We start from the raw sequence: 13,618 nt of genomic DNA, 5'->3' as shown, positions 1-13,618 counted from the left end.
GGAAATGAAAATTCGCAGCCCGTTGTTTTAACTGATGTGTGTTAACGTTGAAAAGATCGTTTTTAGAGGTGCAGCTGGAAATGAGTGCAGAACTGCTAGTTAACATGATGTCTGGATGGACGACGCTTCAGTCACTGCATCTGACAGCATGAACAGAGAAATATGGAAATAAGAAGAGCTTTATTAGAAATTTTAATGTATAAAATGCACTGAAGCAAAAAAGATGGAAACACTGGTAGAGTTTAGGTGACATTAAAACACAGAAACCCACTCAGCTTTGAATGTCCTGTAGTTCTACACTTTCTACAGACCTCAAAGCCAATGGTAATGTTAGCTTTCTTGTTGTTTTGGGCCTTTGCCATCAATAATAGTAATAAACCACTGGATCTTCAGTTCTTCAGATGCTGCTAACCACGCCATCATGCCAGACTTTAGTTCTCCCTCAGACACTACAGAAGGCTGCAGCAGAACTTTCTAGCATTCCTGCTGCTCCTCACCACCTTAAAAAACTGAGACTCTTCTATTGTGACGTTTGTCATTTCTCCTAGCAGACCAGAGATGATCCTCCAGATGAAGGGTTAGGACTAAGAGGTTTCTGCAGCAGATTGTCACCTGGCTGTCAAACTGTTCTTCTGAAGAAGCTCTGATGTCTTTGTGTTCATCTTCTTTGCTGGAGACTCCACCAGGAGCTCCGTATGCAGAAGACTTCCAGCTGTGAGTGGCTGCCTACGTGAAAAATGATGACTTTTATTTGTGGAAGCAGCAGAGACTGAAATAGCTGCCACTTCACCAGCATGTCAGCAGGAAACAGCAGAACAGCTGAGGCCTGCTGACAGAGTGTCCTTGTGAAACAGCAGATATCTAAATAAGCCCATCCGTACGCTGAGGGAGCTGCTGCTGCTGCTGTAATGAACTGATGGTAATTGTGTTTATTCACAGAGCTGTGACCTTCCTCCCTCACTGTAGAACATAATCAGGCAGCTTAGCATGGAACCGCATGTCAACCTGTTACTGCTCAGCACCCGCATGTTCTGCAGCTCTGCCCGGATTAGAGGTTAATGAGATTTATTTGGGCCGACATATTAACGTACAAAAAGATAATTATATTTACACCAACATGCATGCAGAGGAACAGCTCCAGAGGGTTCTCCGTCAGCTCACGTTCTGCTTACCTGATCTACATAGAAGATGATTTACCTGGTTTTGTTCTCACCCACCTGGACTGTAATCTCAGTCATGCGTGACATGAATCTGTAGAACACGGCTGGATTTAAACGTCATGGCTGTGAGATGAGTCCCAACTGCTGCAGGGTTTGAGATTCACATGAAAAGGAGCGTTAAATGTGTGTTCGACTTATCGCTACGCTTCAGACTAAACTCTGTTTCCTCCTGAGATGCTTCCTTTCTTTATTTTTTACTCGGCTCCGTTTATCAGTTGACAGCTGGAGTTACTGCAGATCCACATCTCACACAAAGCCTCATCAGAGTGTCAATCTAACCTCCAGGACGTCAACATTTCAGGGATTATGAAAGCAGCCTCATCGAGACGCTTTTATCTGAAGAGTTTGAGACTCTGTTGGGAGGATTTTAATCTAAAGCTTCAGAATCCTGCAAACTGCTTCATCTGACAGTCACTCAAACACCAGACATATGGACTTCTACAGTAGTTCTCTTTGGCGTGAGGGAATAAAACGTCTTACAGCATATGGTGGCTGGATGCACGTTTCCATAGCAACCTGTGATTGACAGGTGAGTGCAGCGGTTGCTAGGAGACGATCTGAAACTAAAGAGTCTGTGCCATCCCACCACCTCGTCTCAGACTGGGTAGGTTCAAAAAGCAGTAAACAAGCAAGTAAACAAGTAAATAAATTGATAAATTTAAAAGGTAAAGAAATCAGGAAACAAGTAAATAAATTAGTGAATTAAATAAGTAAACAAACCAGAAAACAAGTAGATAAATTAGTGAATTAAATAAGTAAACAAACCAGTAAACAAGTGGAGTTTAGGAGCAAACGAGGGACAGAGACTGTTCTCTGACTTCAAGCCTTCATACAGTTGAAGGTTTTATTCATTTTGCCATCATCTTAGGAGTTAACTCCAGAGACCAGAACAGGTTTCCGATCTGTTGAGATGTTTTTGTAAAACTGGACATTAAAATGTGGATCTTTGTGGACTGACTCACTGTTGGAAGCAGCTTCATGTGGACGTTGGAGGAACTGCAGTTTTTGGCTCTTTGACGGTGGTTTTATTTTTCATCCTTAGAGGTCACCAGGTGTAGATGAATGGGGCTTTAAATACAGCTGAACTAGTGTGCAAAGCCTAAAATGGAACCTAAAAGAGGCTAAAACATGCTGTAGAGCTGCTGGACAACCTTCAGGTGGTCTGTTCTGGTAGTTCTGTAGAAACGTGTTGAGACTCTTCAGAGGACTGGATGCCTCTGCAGACGTAAAGAGTTCATCAGAAGAAACAATAGTTCTTAATTTCAGGGGATTTTACACAAACTTATCCATAAATATGAACGTTAGATTTCATTTCTGCTAATAGATCCTTCTAAATCCTGCACAGTGGACCACAGGTTAAATCTGCTGCTATCCATCCAGGCTGGTTGTCCTCACATAGCAGGTGAGTTTCCACACTAAGGCTCTTTCTATAGGAGGTTTTATCCCCACAACATTAATAGAAGAACACAAACACATGCTACGTAGTCCCAGCCCAGTCCTGAAGCCCTCTGGTAGGAATGCAGCTCGCATAAATAATTCTCTGTCTGCTTTATTCTGGTTCTTCCTAATGTCTCTCACTGCCGCTCATTTCTTTGAATCAATAAAAATGTTCCCTTCGTGTATTTCAACATCAGACTGACACGGAACAGAATCCTAAATATCTACATTTAAATTGAACATCCTAGCAGCAGGTTTAACCGTCAGAACATGGAGTACAGGCAGAAAAAAGGAATGAAGCCTAAAGATCACATGAATAAAAGAAAGGAAGTGTCTTTCTTTAATGAGAGCAGGTCAGAGCTGTGAGCTGAAAGTTAAACCTCCTGATTAAAAAGAGACCTCCATTTATTCTGTATTCTATGTAGTAAAAGAAAGTTAGAATAAACTGAAACAGTTTTATACAAAATTGTATTTCAAACTATAAAATGCAGCGTAAGTGACGGCATTAAGAAGAATTCAGATGCACCTCTGGCCCACGTTGGACCATTAAATAAGCTCGATCAACCTTCCATCTGGACACTGCAACTTCATCCCATCTCTTCTGTTTTGTTGCACCAGGATTGGAGGTGAACATCCTGGACTGAGGTCTGCACTCAGACACTCCAGAACATCCTCCTCAGTTCCTTCCAACCACGTCTGTGTAGCTCTGGATTCATGCTTCAGGTTCTTGTTTTGTTGGGAACCTGATCTTCTCTTACGGAAAATAGGAACGGAACTCTGACGGAAGCAGAGAACCTCCTGTATGAGAGATTTACATAAATATCATGTAAACCAAAAGGCTGTATCTGAGTCATTTTAAACGGGATGAATACTTTTAATCAGTTAGTTTACATTTTAGATTTTTAATTTTTGATTAACTGATTTTACTAAGTAGAAATCCCTTTTCACTTTGACATGAAAGAGTCTTTTTGTTTGTAAGTTCTCGGCAAAAAAGCCAAATTAAATTGGCTGATTCAATGTTAAAACCAATAAAAAGGAGAAAACTTCCAGTCTTTTATCAGCTCTGTAGTTTAGTTTTGTTACTCTACAAACCCAACAGGAGCCTGATGGAAGTGACAGAAGCCTGGTGTGACAGAGCTTTTAAACTGTTGTTTTCTTCTGAACTTCAATGATTTCAAGCATTCGGATCACTTCAGATCATGTAAACTGTCACTGAAAGCCGCTCACATCAGCTGACAGTCAGAATAAAGTCGTAAATTAACACCAAATGCTGTGGAGCTGGTTTCTGTAACAGAACAAAACCAGCTCATTTATTCTGTTTATCTGAGGCTAGCAGCAGGACTAATGTGAGAACACGTCAGAATAAAAGCTGTTTTTCTATTTTTCCCCAATTCTGCCGATATGCCGCCGTCGTGTCACAGTGGAGCTCCAAGAATTACTAGTTTGGCCAGAAAGCTTTGATTTAACGTTGACCCTGATAAAGACAGTAAACATGGCTCACATGTAGGAATTAACAGCTGATGAACAGTATTTTTAACACGCAGTAAAACCAGCTCTGCTCTGAGTTATGAAGACTCACCGTGTTTTAGCTTCATAATCACCACAGATAAAGGCTTTAAAAAGGAATATCTGCAGTAAATGAACACTCACAGACAGATCACTTGTGTCAGGCTGAAGGTTTACCGTTTTAAATGGGAGTAGTTTTCTGACTGTTCATTTGGACAGCGTTGTGTTTCCACCAGTCAGTGGGTAGTCTGAGGAAACAGCAATATGTTGAATCAACCACAGCAGAGACCTGATGTCCTCTCAGATAGAAAATAAAAGCATCTATTGGCAGAGGACCAGGATGAATGTGTGACATCAGCTAAAAAACAGCATCTCTAGTTGGTTTTCTATTCTACTCTGTGGTTCAACTGGTTTTTAATGAAGTAGTAAAGTGCCAGGAGGTGGTTGGGGTGGACGGAGGGGCGTTCACCTCCAGCCTGATATCTGAGAGTTATGAACTGTTACAGCCACAACTGATTGCATGTCGTCTTGTTTCTGGGATGGATTCCTTCTGGGGAGATGTTCTGTGTCTGCTTTCACAGCCTCTCTGGAACTTCGGCTGATAACCATCTGAGCTGACGACTCCAGAGTAGAAGACCTACGCTCCAGACTTGTTCTCCCCTCCTCTGATTGGTCCACCACCCAGTCTCTCCATCTTCAGCCAACCAGGTGCAGCCATCACCACACCTGGGGAGTAGATATCTGCAACCAGAACTCTGTCTGGGCAGATGGTTTGATGAAACCAGAATCCTCCAGTCTGAGTGGAGACTGTAGCTCCTCTTAGCAGTCCGATAACTTTGAGGAGAAGATATTCATAACTTGAGCCTTCAAGTTCTGATCTTCTCTGTGGTTCAGTTCCAGGTGACTAAATGTTGTGTTCCTTTGTAGACACTCTGTGATCTGGAAGTTGTAATGTGGAAATGATGAACTGAGGTTGCATCAGTTACCATGGTGATCCAGCTGTGCAGCATCAGTTACCATGGCGATCCAGCTGTGCAGCATCAGTTACCATGGAGATCCAGCTGTGCAGCATCAGTTACCATGGCGATCCAGCTGTGCAGCATCAGTTACCATGGAGATCCAGCTGTGCAGCATCAGTTACCATGGTGATCCAGCTGTGCAGCATCAGTTACCATGGTGATCCAGCTGTGCAGCATCAGTTACCATGGTGATCCAGTCAGCTAAAACACACCTTCATCTCTTTTAGTTGTCCCTCTCTCTGGAATCTGCTGCATCAACTCATGAACACGGGGATCTGTCCCTGTCTCTCCTCTCACGTGATGTGAACGTGCTGCTATAAAAGACTCCAGTGGTGCATTATGGGAAATGTAGGCTCTGGTGTTTCTGAAGCATCGCTGTGTCTCTGTCTGTCCTCCATGCAGCAGAAACATCTGTCTTTCCATCACACTGACCGTATTTAACCCTCCTGTTGTCTTCATTTACAGGCACAAAAAAATTGCTTCCTTGTCTGAAAAAAATCCAAAAATTCAGCAAAAAATTCCCCAAATTTCTGAAATTTTGCAAAACCTTCAGGAAGAAAATTCCAATAATTCCTTAAAAATGTCTCTTAAAAGTTTTATTTAAAATAAATTCTTGTAAATAATTTTTTAAAAACTAGTAAAAATCTTCCTAAAAATATCTAAAGTGATTCCATATATATCAGTAAAACTGATATAAAATTGAAATTCGCTGGATTTTGGTTGATTATTATGTGAATGTTCTTAAGAAATATTTTTAAAAATTTCTTTTTTTCTACCAAAAATGTTCAAAATTTCCCAAAAAAGTTTCACTGTGAAATTTTTTTTTTCCACATTTTCAAACTTTAAAAGGACACAGGGTTAATTCACCTGTTGCTGTTCTGAACACTGACTCTCTCTTCTGTCCTCCGTCTGCCTCGTTCAGTTGATTTTCTTGTTTTTTAATGAAGCAGCCGGTGTTTTCTGCTCCTCCTCACCAGTAACATCCAGTAATCAGCCCAGAACCTGCTGCCAGATGACCTGCATTAGCGGCTCTGCTCTCTTTTATCTCGTATTAAATTGAATTTTGCAGGCGAAATGTAATCGTTCTTTCATGACATTGCATTTGCATTACAGAGCTGCTGTTGAACTGATGCCGTTATCGGGCTGCCGTACCACCGCAGACACTTTAACAATGTGTGATTTATGTTTACATGGGCAGGATAAAACTGCAGGGACATATTGAGGCGATATTTCATGTTTTGTCACAGCTTTTAAACCCGGGAGAGCTGCAGTATTTCAGCACAGAGATGACAATGGGCTGAAAGGGGAGAAAGTCTCATGTTTTAATTAAATTGAGTGTAATATCTGGAGTGAGCAGGTCTCCACAGCCTGTAGTAAGAACCCTAATGTATGTACACCTGACAGATCAGCCACTTAGACCATTAGTTGTGTAGTTTTTGTGTTTTGGGCTGAGAGCTGAGGTTGTGCTGGCGATGCCCACCGATATTCCTCTGATTTAATGCTTACTGGAGCAGATAATAGCGCTGTTTGTTGTGTTTGAGCGGACTGAGCAGGACCGCTGGCCATTATCTGGACAATACGGGGCGTAGACTGTATTTACGTCCCTGCTGTACCTCTGCTCAGAATCTACAGCCTCTCTTTGTTTCCTAAATTGGGCTGGGATGTTTTAGTCTTTCATTGGTTGAAAGTGCAGCTGTGTGTTTTCAGGAGACCACACAAGCAAACTCTGAGCTCAGTTAACTGCAACCCATGGCAGGATTGGACCAGCAGACCTGCTTCAAACAGAAGGTTTTAGTGGTTTTATTGGTAGAAAGTTCACTAACTGTGTCTGATTTCTGAACTATGATATCTGTGAGTGATCCCAGCATGAGATCCATTCAGGAGTATGATAGATGAGATCTGCCATGAAGGTACAAACTGCTGTTTACACGTGGCTTCTGTTGCTGTTTAGCATCTTTTAATGTTTGCTTTGTGTAATGTTGTGTGTCTCTGTGGCTGTTTTGCCTCTTTCCATCCCTGCATCTGGTGTCTCTGCATCTTTCTGAGATCTTGTTCCTGAGTGACAGGAAGTGGAGCCATACTGAAGCTGCTGAGGTGGAGAAGGTGTTGAGAAGAAAGGAGGAGCTCTCTGTTTAGCAGCTCTTCTACAGTCTAACCCTCTGGATGATCTCTGGATGGTCACCAGCAGCAGATCATGGATGCAGTCGTCCACAGTGAGGTTTCTTTGTAGGACTTTGGCTCAGACTTGGAGACGTTGTGAGGAGCTCCAAGTAGAGATTCTGCTCCTTCACATCATCTGGAAGCAGCTGATTAGTCTTTCTCTGGAGGTTTTTAGGGCGCATCCAATGGGAGGAGACCCAGAACTCCCTGGAGGGTTAATATATCTCATCTGACCCAGGAACCACTCAGCATTCCTCAGGAGGAGCTGGAAAATGGAAATAAAAACATCTAGAATGCCGTGTTTATATGGACTATCAGATACAGTCATAGAAATAAAGATCAGACCACCTTTCTCTTGTTTTCTTCAACTTCTTGTTCATTTTAATTCCTGATACCACTAAAGGTCCATTTGTTTGGACAAATATAATGAAAACAATAAAAAAAGCTCATTAGAGTTTAATTTCAGAGCAGATATCAGACATGTTCCACGGCTTTTCTGGTCATTGTTGCGTTTATTTGTGGTCATTTAGTCTCTTTCTTCTCGATGTGAGTCTATTTGTGGTTGTTTTGCGTATCTTTGCAGCCATTTGCACCTAGTACTGGTATGATTTGGTCAAACAAAGTGGACAGGAAACTGAAATAAACAACTTTAATTAGGCCTGCAGGTGAAGTGTGGAGGCAGACAGAAACAAAAGCAGCTGGGAGAAAATAAAGACATCAGAAATTAAAGTAGAGCACTAACAAAATAATCCTAATGAGATGTGATCAACGTCTTTTCTGACCTCTCAGCATGAGGTTTTAAATGGGTTTGTGCTGAGGTCAGCCCCTGGTGGTGTCTGGTGGTACTGCAGGTCGGCTTCACTTTTCAGGGCCGGTTCCACGTTCATCTTTCTATGATTAGCGTCAAGCTGACAGTAAAATTCCTCGTTCTAAAACATTCTCCATGAGTTGCGTATCCGGTTCTGAAGCTGCTGACAGACGCCTTTCTGTTGCTGATGGATTCATTTCTCTGTGACACAGTGGGGCTGTTTGTGCTCTAAAAATACGTTAAAGGAGCGTTTTATCTGCGTTAAACCAGCTGCACTGAGCGCTAACGTCGCCCGTCCTTCACTTTGTGGAGCTGCAACGAGTCGGTCGCATTTTTCTTCTGTCACAGCTCGTTTCACAGCGACGCAGTAACGAGAATCAGCGCTTTGCTTAATTTATGCCAATCGTCGTCACTCATTGAGTTCACATTAGTTCTGAAGCCAGAGCCACGAGGCATCGTGGAGCTCCGTGTGCGATTGACAGCTGGTGTCACATGTGATTAGCGTGTCTGAATGGGAGCGTGACACGTCTGTATGAAGCGTTGTGTTAGCGTGTAGCTCACAGCTCCGTGTTCAGGTGGAGGAATCTGCAGCTTTAGGAGGAACATTTAGGATTCAAGCTGCTCTCATGATCGTCTCTTTCCAAGATACTCCACAGTCCTGTTACCTGCATCAGTGAATTAAAGACGTGTTATGATGATGCTCGACAGCAGGGTGTCCAACATGAGGCCCGTGGTCCAAAAGTGGTCCTCCAGAGGGTCCAACATGAGGCCCGTGGTCCAAAAGTGGTCCTCCAGAGGGTCCAACATGAGGCCCGTGGTCCAAAAGTGGTCCTCCAGAGGGTCCAACATGAGGCCCGTGGTCCAAAAGTGGTCCTCCAGAGGGTCCAACATGAGGCCTGTGGTCCAAAAGCGGTCCTCCAGAGGGTCCAACATGAGGCCCGTGGTCCAAAAGTGGTCCTCCAGAGGGTCCAATCCGGCCCTCAAAGTGTAAAAATTACAGAGAAGACATTAACTGCAGATTGTAAATTAGTAAAACGATAAATTTAAAATCATTTCTAGACCATGACAAGTTGTTTGGATCAGAAAGTAAAATACTAGATTGTTCTTTTGTCATTTTGTGTCTCATTTTTGTGATATTTTGTCTTATTTTTGTTGTTTTTTCTCTTTCTTTGTCAGATTTTTGTCGTTTATCTCCTGTTTTTGTCCTTTTGTTTTCTCTCCCTTGCGTGTTTTTTTGTCTTGTTTTCGTCATTTTGTGTTTTGCTTTATTCGTTGTTTTGGATGTCGTTTGAGTTGTTTTTTGTCTCACTTGTGTTTGGATATTTTTTTGTGTTCTTTATTGTCTTGTTATTCATTTGTGTATTTTTTTGTCTGGTTTCTGTTTCTTTATTACATTATTATCAATTTTTGTCTCTTTTTTGTTTTGTTTTGCGTCATTTGTCTCATTTTTTTGTCGTTTTGTGTCCCATCTTTGTATTATTTTGTCTCATTTTTGTCGTTTTTTTTCCGTTTTTGTCGTTTTTTGTCGTTTTTTGTCTGACTTTTGTTGGTTTGATCATAAGGTAAAATACTGTGTCACTGGGGTCCAGGTAGCCGTGACAAAAACTTTAACGTCTTTTTGTAGATCAACTCTTTTCTGTAGGTTGTAATGTGGAAATGATAGACTGAGGCTGAATGTTTCTGAAACTGAATTTATTTTCTTGCTCATCCTCAGATTGGACTGAATGTGACGCTGGACTAAGATGAGTTTGACGTTCCTGCTTTAATGGTCGCATTTATACTGAATTCATAAAAGGAAACTGTTTGAAAGTGAATCAATTATCCAGATATTTTTCAGAATTACTTCCATTTACCGCCTTTTGACATAATTTAAGGACGTTTAACGGCGTAATCAGCGGCTCGTCCTCATTTTTCTCCTGACTTTTTATTACATTACCCATTCAGGAACATCACACCATTAATTGTCCCAAAACTCCCATCTGGGCGGTTATTAATTCTGTTCTGTAACTTAGTCATGCAGCACGTTAGCATGAGAACACGTGGAGCAGACTGAGCTGCTGTAAAATCACTGAAACCACCTTCAAGGCATCCATGATCTTTTAATAGATGCATGTTGGTGCTTCTACAGCAGCAAAGTTCTGGTTCTGTGGAGCCACCCAGTGAAACGACGGCAGCACATCTCTGTTCTTTAAGCTTAACAAATGTAAACCGCTGTTTAAAAGAGATTCCAAAATCAGGCTATTTATGACTAAAAACCCACAGAGGAGACAAACGAATGTGAGACGTTCTGACAGCTCATTTACAGTTTTTTAGGTTTTTTGGTTTAAAACATTCCAGATTAGCAGCAAAATGTGAAGAAATAACACCAAAGATGTCCATGTGTTGTTTTTAGGGCTGAAAATCTTTCTGGACTGGAATCAGATCTATTCATCAATGAGCACGTTATTTATAGATAAACTAAATGTTCCACCGTAAACTGTTACATTTATTAGTCTAAATGAATTACAAATCAGCATGAAAAGCAGCATATTACATCAGCCTGCATATTCCAGACTGAAATAATAATAATAACAGAACAGTGTGCACATATTTCTATGATTTCTACAAACAGAACTAAACCAACTTGTGATCCATCTCAGGATAAAACTCAGATGTTAGCAGCTGTTTCTAGGTGAAAGCTGCTGTTTTACACGTTAACTGGAACAAAATGCAGCCACTTAGTTTGGAGCTTGTTGTGTTGTTTTGTTTTTGTCTGTGTGGCTGATTCATTTCTCTTTTTGGTCTCTTTGTGTGTCTTTGTTGCTGTTTAGTGGCTCTTGGCTTCTGTTTCAGGCTGTTTTTCTTCTCTTTGTGGGCATTTTACCTCTTTGGGCTGTTCTTGCATTCATTTCTGTACATTTTGTGTCTCATTCCGGTCAGTTTTGCGTGTAGTTTTGTGTTCTTTTGCGTGTCTTCCCAGCCATTTTGCTGGTCAGGTTATGATTTGGTCCAACATGGTGGACAGGCAGCTGAAACAAACAGAAATAACTTTAATTAGGCTGACAGGTAAAGTTGCCGGGAGGCAGACAGAAGGAAAAGCAGCTGGGGAGAACGTAAAGAAAAGAAGAGCAAAGTTGATCCTGAAAGGGATAATTAAAGACTCCAGAAACAGAAACACAATGAGGTGAACATAAACAGGGCCAAATATCCATCCATCCATCCATCCATCCATCCATCCATCCTCTATACACCGCTTTATCCTCACTAGGGTCATGGGGGGTGCTGGAGTCTATCCCAGCTGACTCTGGTGAAGGCAGGGGACACCCTGGACAGGTCACCAGTCTGTCACAGGGCTACATATACAGACACACAATCACACTCACATTCACACCTACGGACAATTTAGAGTAACCAGTTAACCTCAGCATGTTTTTGGACTGTGGGAGGAAGCCGGAGTACCCGGAGAAAACCCACGCATGCACAGGGAGAACATGCAAACTCCATGCAGAAAGATCCCAGGCCGGGATTTGAACCGGGGATCTTCTTGCTGCAAAGCGAAAGTGCTAACCACTACTCCACTGTGCAGCCTGGGAGAAATACCACTATATATATATATATATATATATATATATATATATATATATATATATATATGTGTGTGTGTGTGTGTGTGTGTGTGTGTGTGTGTGTGTGTGTGTGTGTGTATATATATATATATATATATGTGTGTGTGTGTGTGTATATATATATATATATATGTGTGTGTGTGTGTGTATATATATATATATATATGTGTGTGTGTGTGTGTATATATATATATATACACACACACACACACACACACACATATATATATATATATATATATGTGTGTGTGTGTGTGTGTGTGTGTGTGTGTGTGTGTGTGTGTGTGTGTGTGTGTGTGTGTGTATGTATGTATGTATGTATGTATGTATGTATAATTTCTACACAGAGGAGCTGAAACAATGAAGATGGCTCAAACATCAAATAAGAGGGAAACGCATGAAGGAGAAACAGTAAAATAACTTGAAGAAATATGAATAAAACTGCAACACAACCATGTAATGCTCCTTCTGTGTGACTAAGAAGTGGTTCAATCTCTGTTTGTGCTGAATTAGCTTCTATTTGTCGTCATTTTACATCTCTTTAAGTCACTTTTAATGTTTTTCTGATCATTGTATGACACAGATCACTGCATTTCTACCTTCTGGGTTTTGATTCCTTTACAGTTTTCATCTTTTCTGATGTTTGTCTATGAGGTATTTTTATCTGTTTGCACTGAATTAGCATCTAGCTGGGCTCAGTTTGTGTCTCTTTTAATCTGATTCTGTCCATTTGTGTCTCTGTCTGGGTTTTCTGGTGTGTCTTTGTGGTGGTTTTGTGTCTTTGATGCCACATTTTGCCCATTTTGTCTTTCTCTGCTGTTGAATCTCTGTTTGACCTGGTGTCAGTTAAAGATGAGGTAAACTTTAACACTCCCGTTGTCTTCATTTACGGCACCAAAAAATATTGGGTCCTTATCTGAAAAAAATCCAAAAATTCAGCAAAAATTTTTCTCAAATTTCTGAAAGTTTGCAAAACCTTCCGAAAGAAAATTCCAATAATTCCTTAAAAGTTTTTTTTAAATCCCCCAGATTTAGCAAGAAAATTATTGTAAACATTTTCAAAAAATGAATAAAAATCTTTTTAAAAAATCCTAAAAATATTTAAAGTGGTTACATATGGATCAGTAAAATTTTCTTTGAGAACATTCACATAAAAATCAACCAAAATCCAGAGAAATTCACTGGATTTTGGTTGATTTTTTTGTGAATGTTCCAGGTCCAGGTGACTAAATGTTGTGTTCCTTTGTAGACACTCTGTGATCTGGAAGTTGTAATGTGGAAATGATAAACTGAGGATGAATGTGGATGAAACTGAACTTGTTTTTCCTCATAAATGTCAGGTTGTTCATGATGTTTAGTAAAGAGATAATTCCTTAAATGTGAACATTTCTGCACTAAACCAAAGCTGTGGTTTTACAGGTTTTACTGGTTTTACTGGAGATCAGACTGGACTGGATGTAGAACCTGGACTCATTCTGTTGCATGTTTCTGCTGTGTGTGTGTGTGTGTGTGTGTGTGTGTGTGTGTGTGTGTGTGTGTGTGTGTGTGTGTGTGTGTTCTCATAACTCTTCATTCATTACTGTCCATCTTGTTTTTGTCTTTCGTCTTTTTAACTCCTGTCCATCTTCAGCCTCCCTCTCTCTGTCCATTATTCACCTCCTCTCTCTCTCTCTCTCTCTCTCTCTCTCTCTCTCTCTCTCTCTCTCTCTCTCTCTCTCATATTTCATTAATCCTCTGCCTCTCTCGCCCTCCATACTCCTCGTCCGTCCTCCTTCCTCTCCGTTGTTCACCTTGCTGCCTCTCTCTCTCTCTCTCTCTCCTCTCTCCCTGTCACTCCAGTGCTCGTTCTCTCGTCCATTGATG

The sequence above is a fragment of the Acanthochromis polyacanthus genome, chromosome 11 (assembly GCF_021347895.1).
Source record: "Acanthochromis polyacanthus isolate Apoly-LR-REF ecotype Palm Island chromosome 11, KAUST_Apoly_ChrSc, whole genome shotgun sequence".
Taxonomy (NCBI): domain Eukaryota; kingdom Metazoa; phylum Chordata; class Actinopteri; family Pomacentridae; genus Acanthochromis; species Acanthochromis polyacanthus.
The sequence above is the reverse complement of the archived record's forward strand: the minus strand, read 5'-3'. Positions refer to the sequence as shown.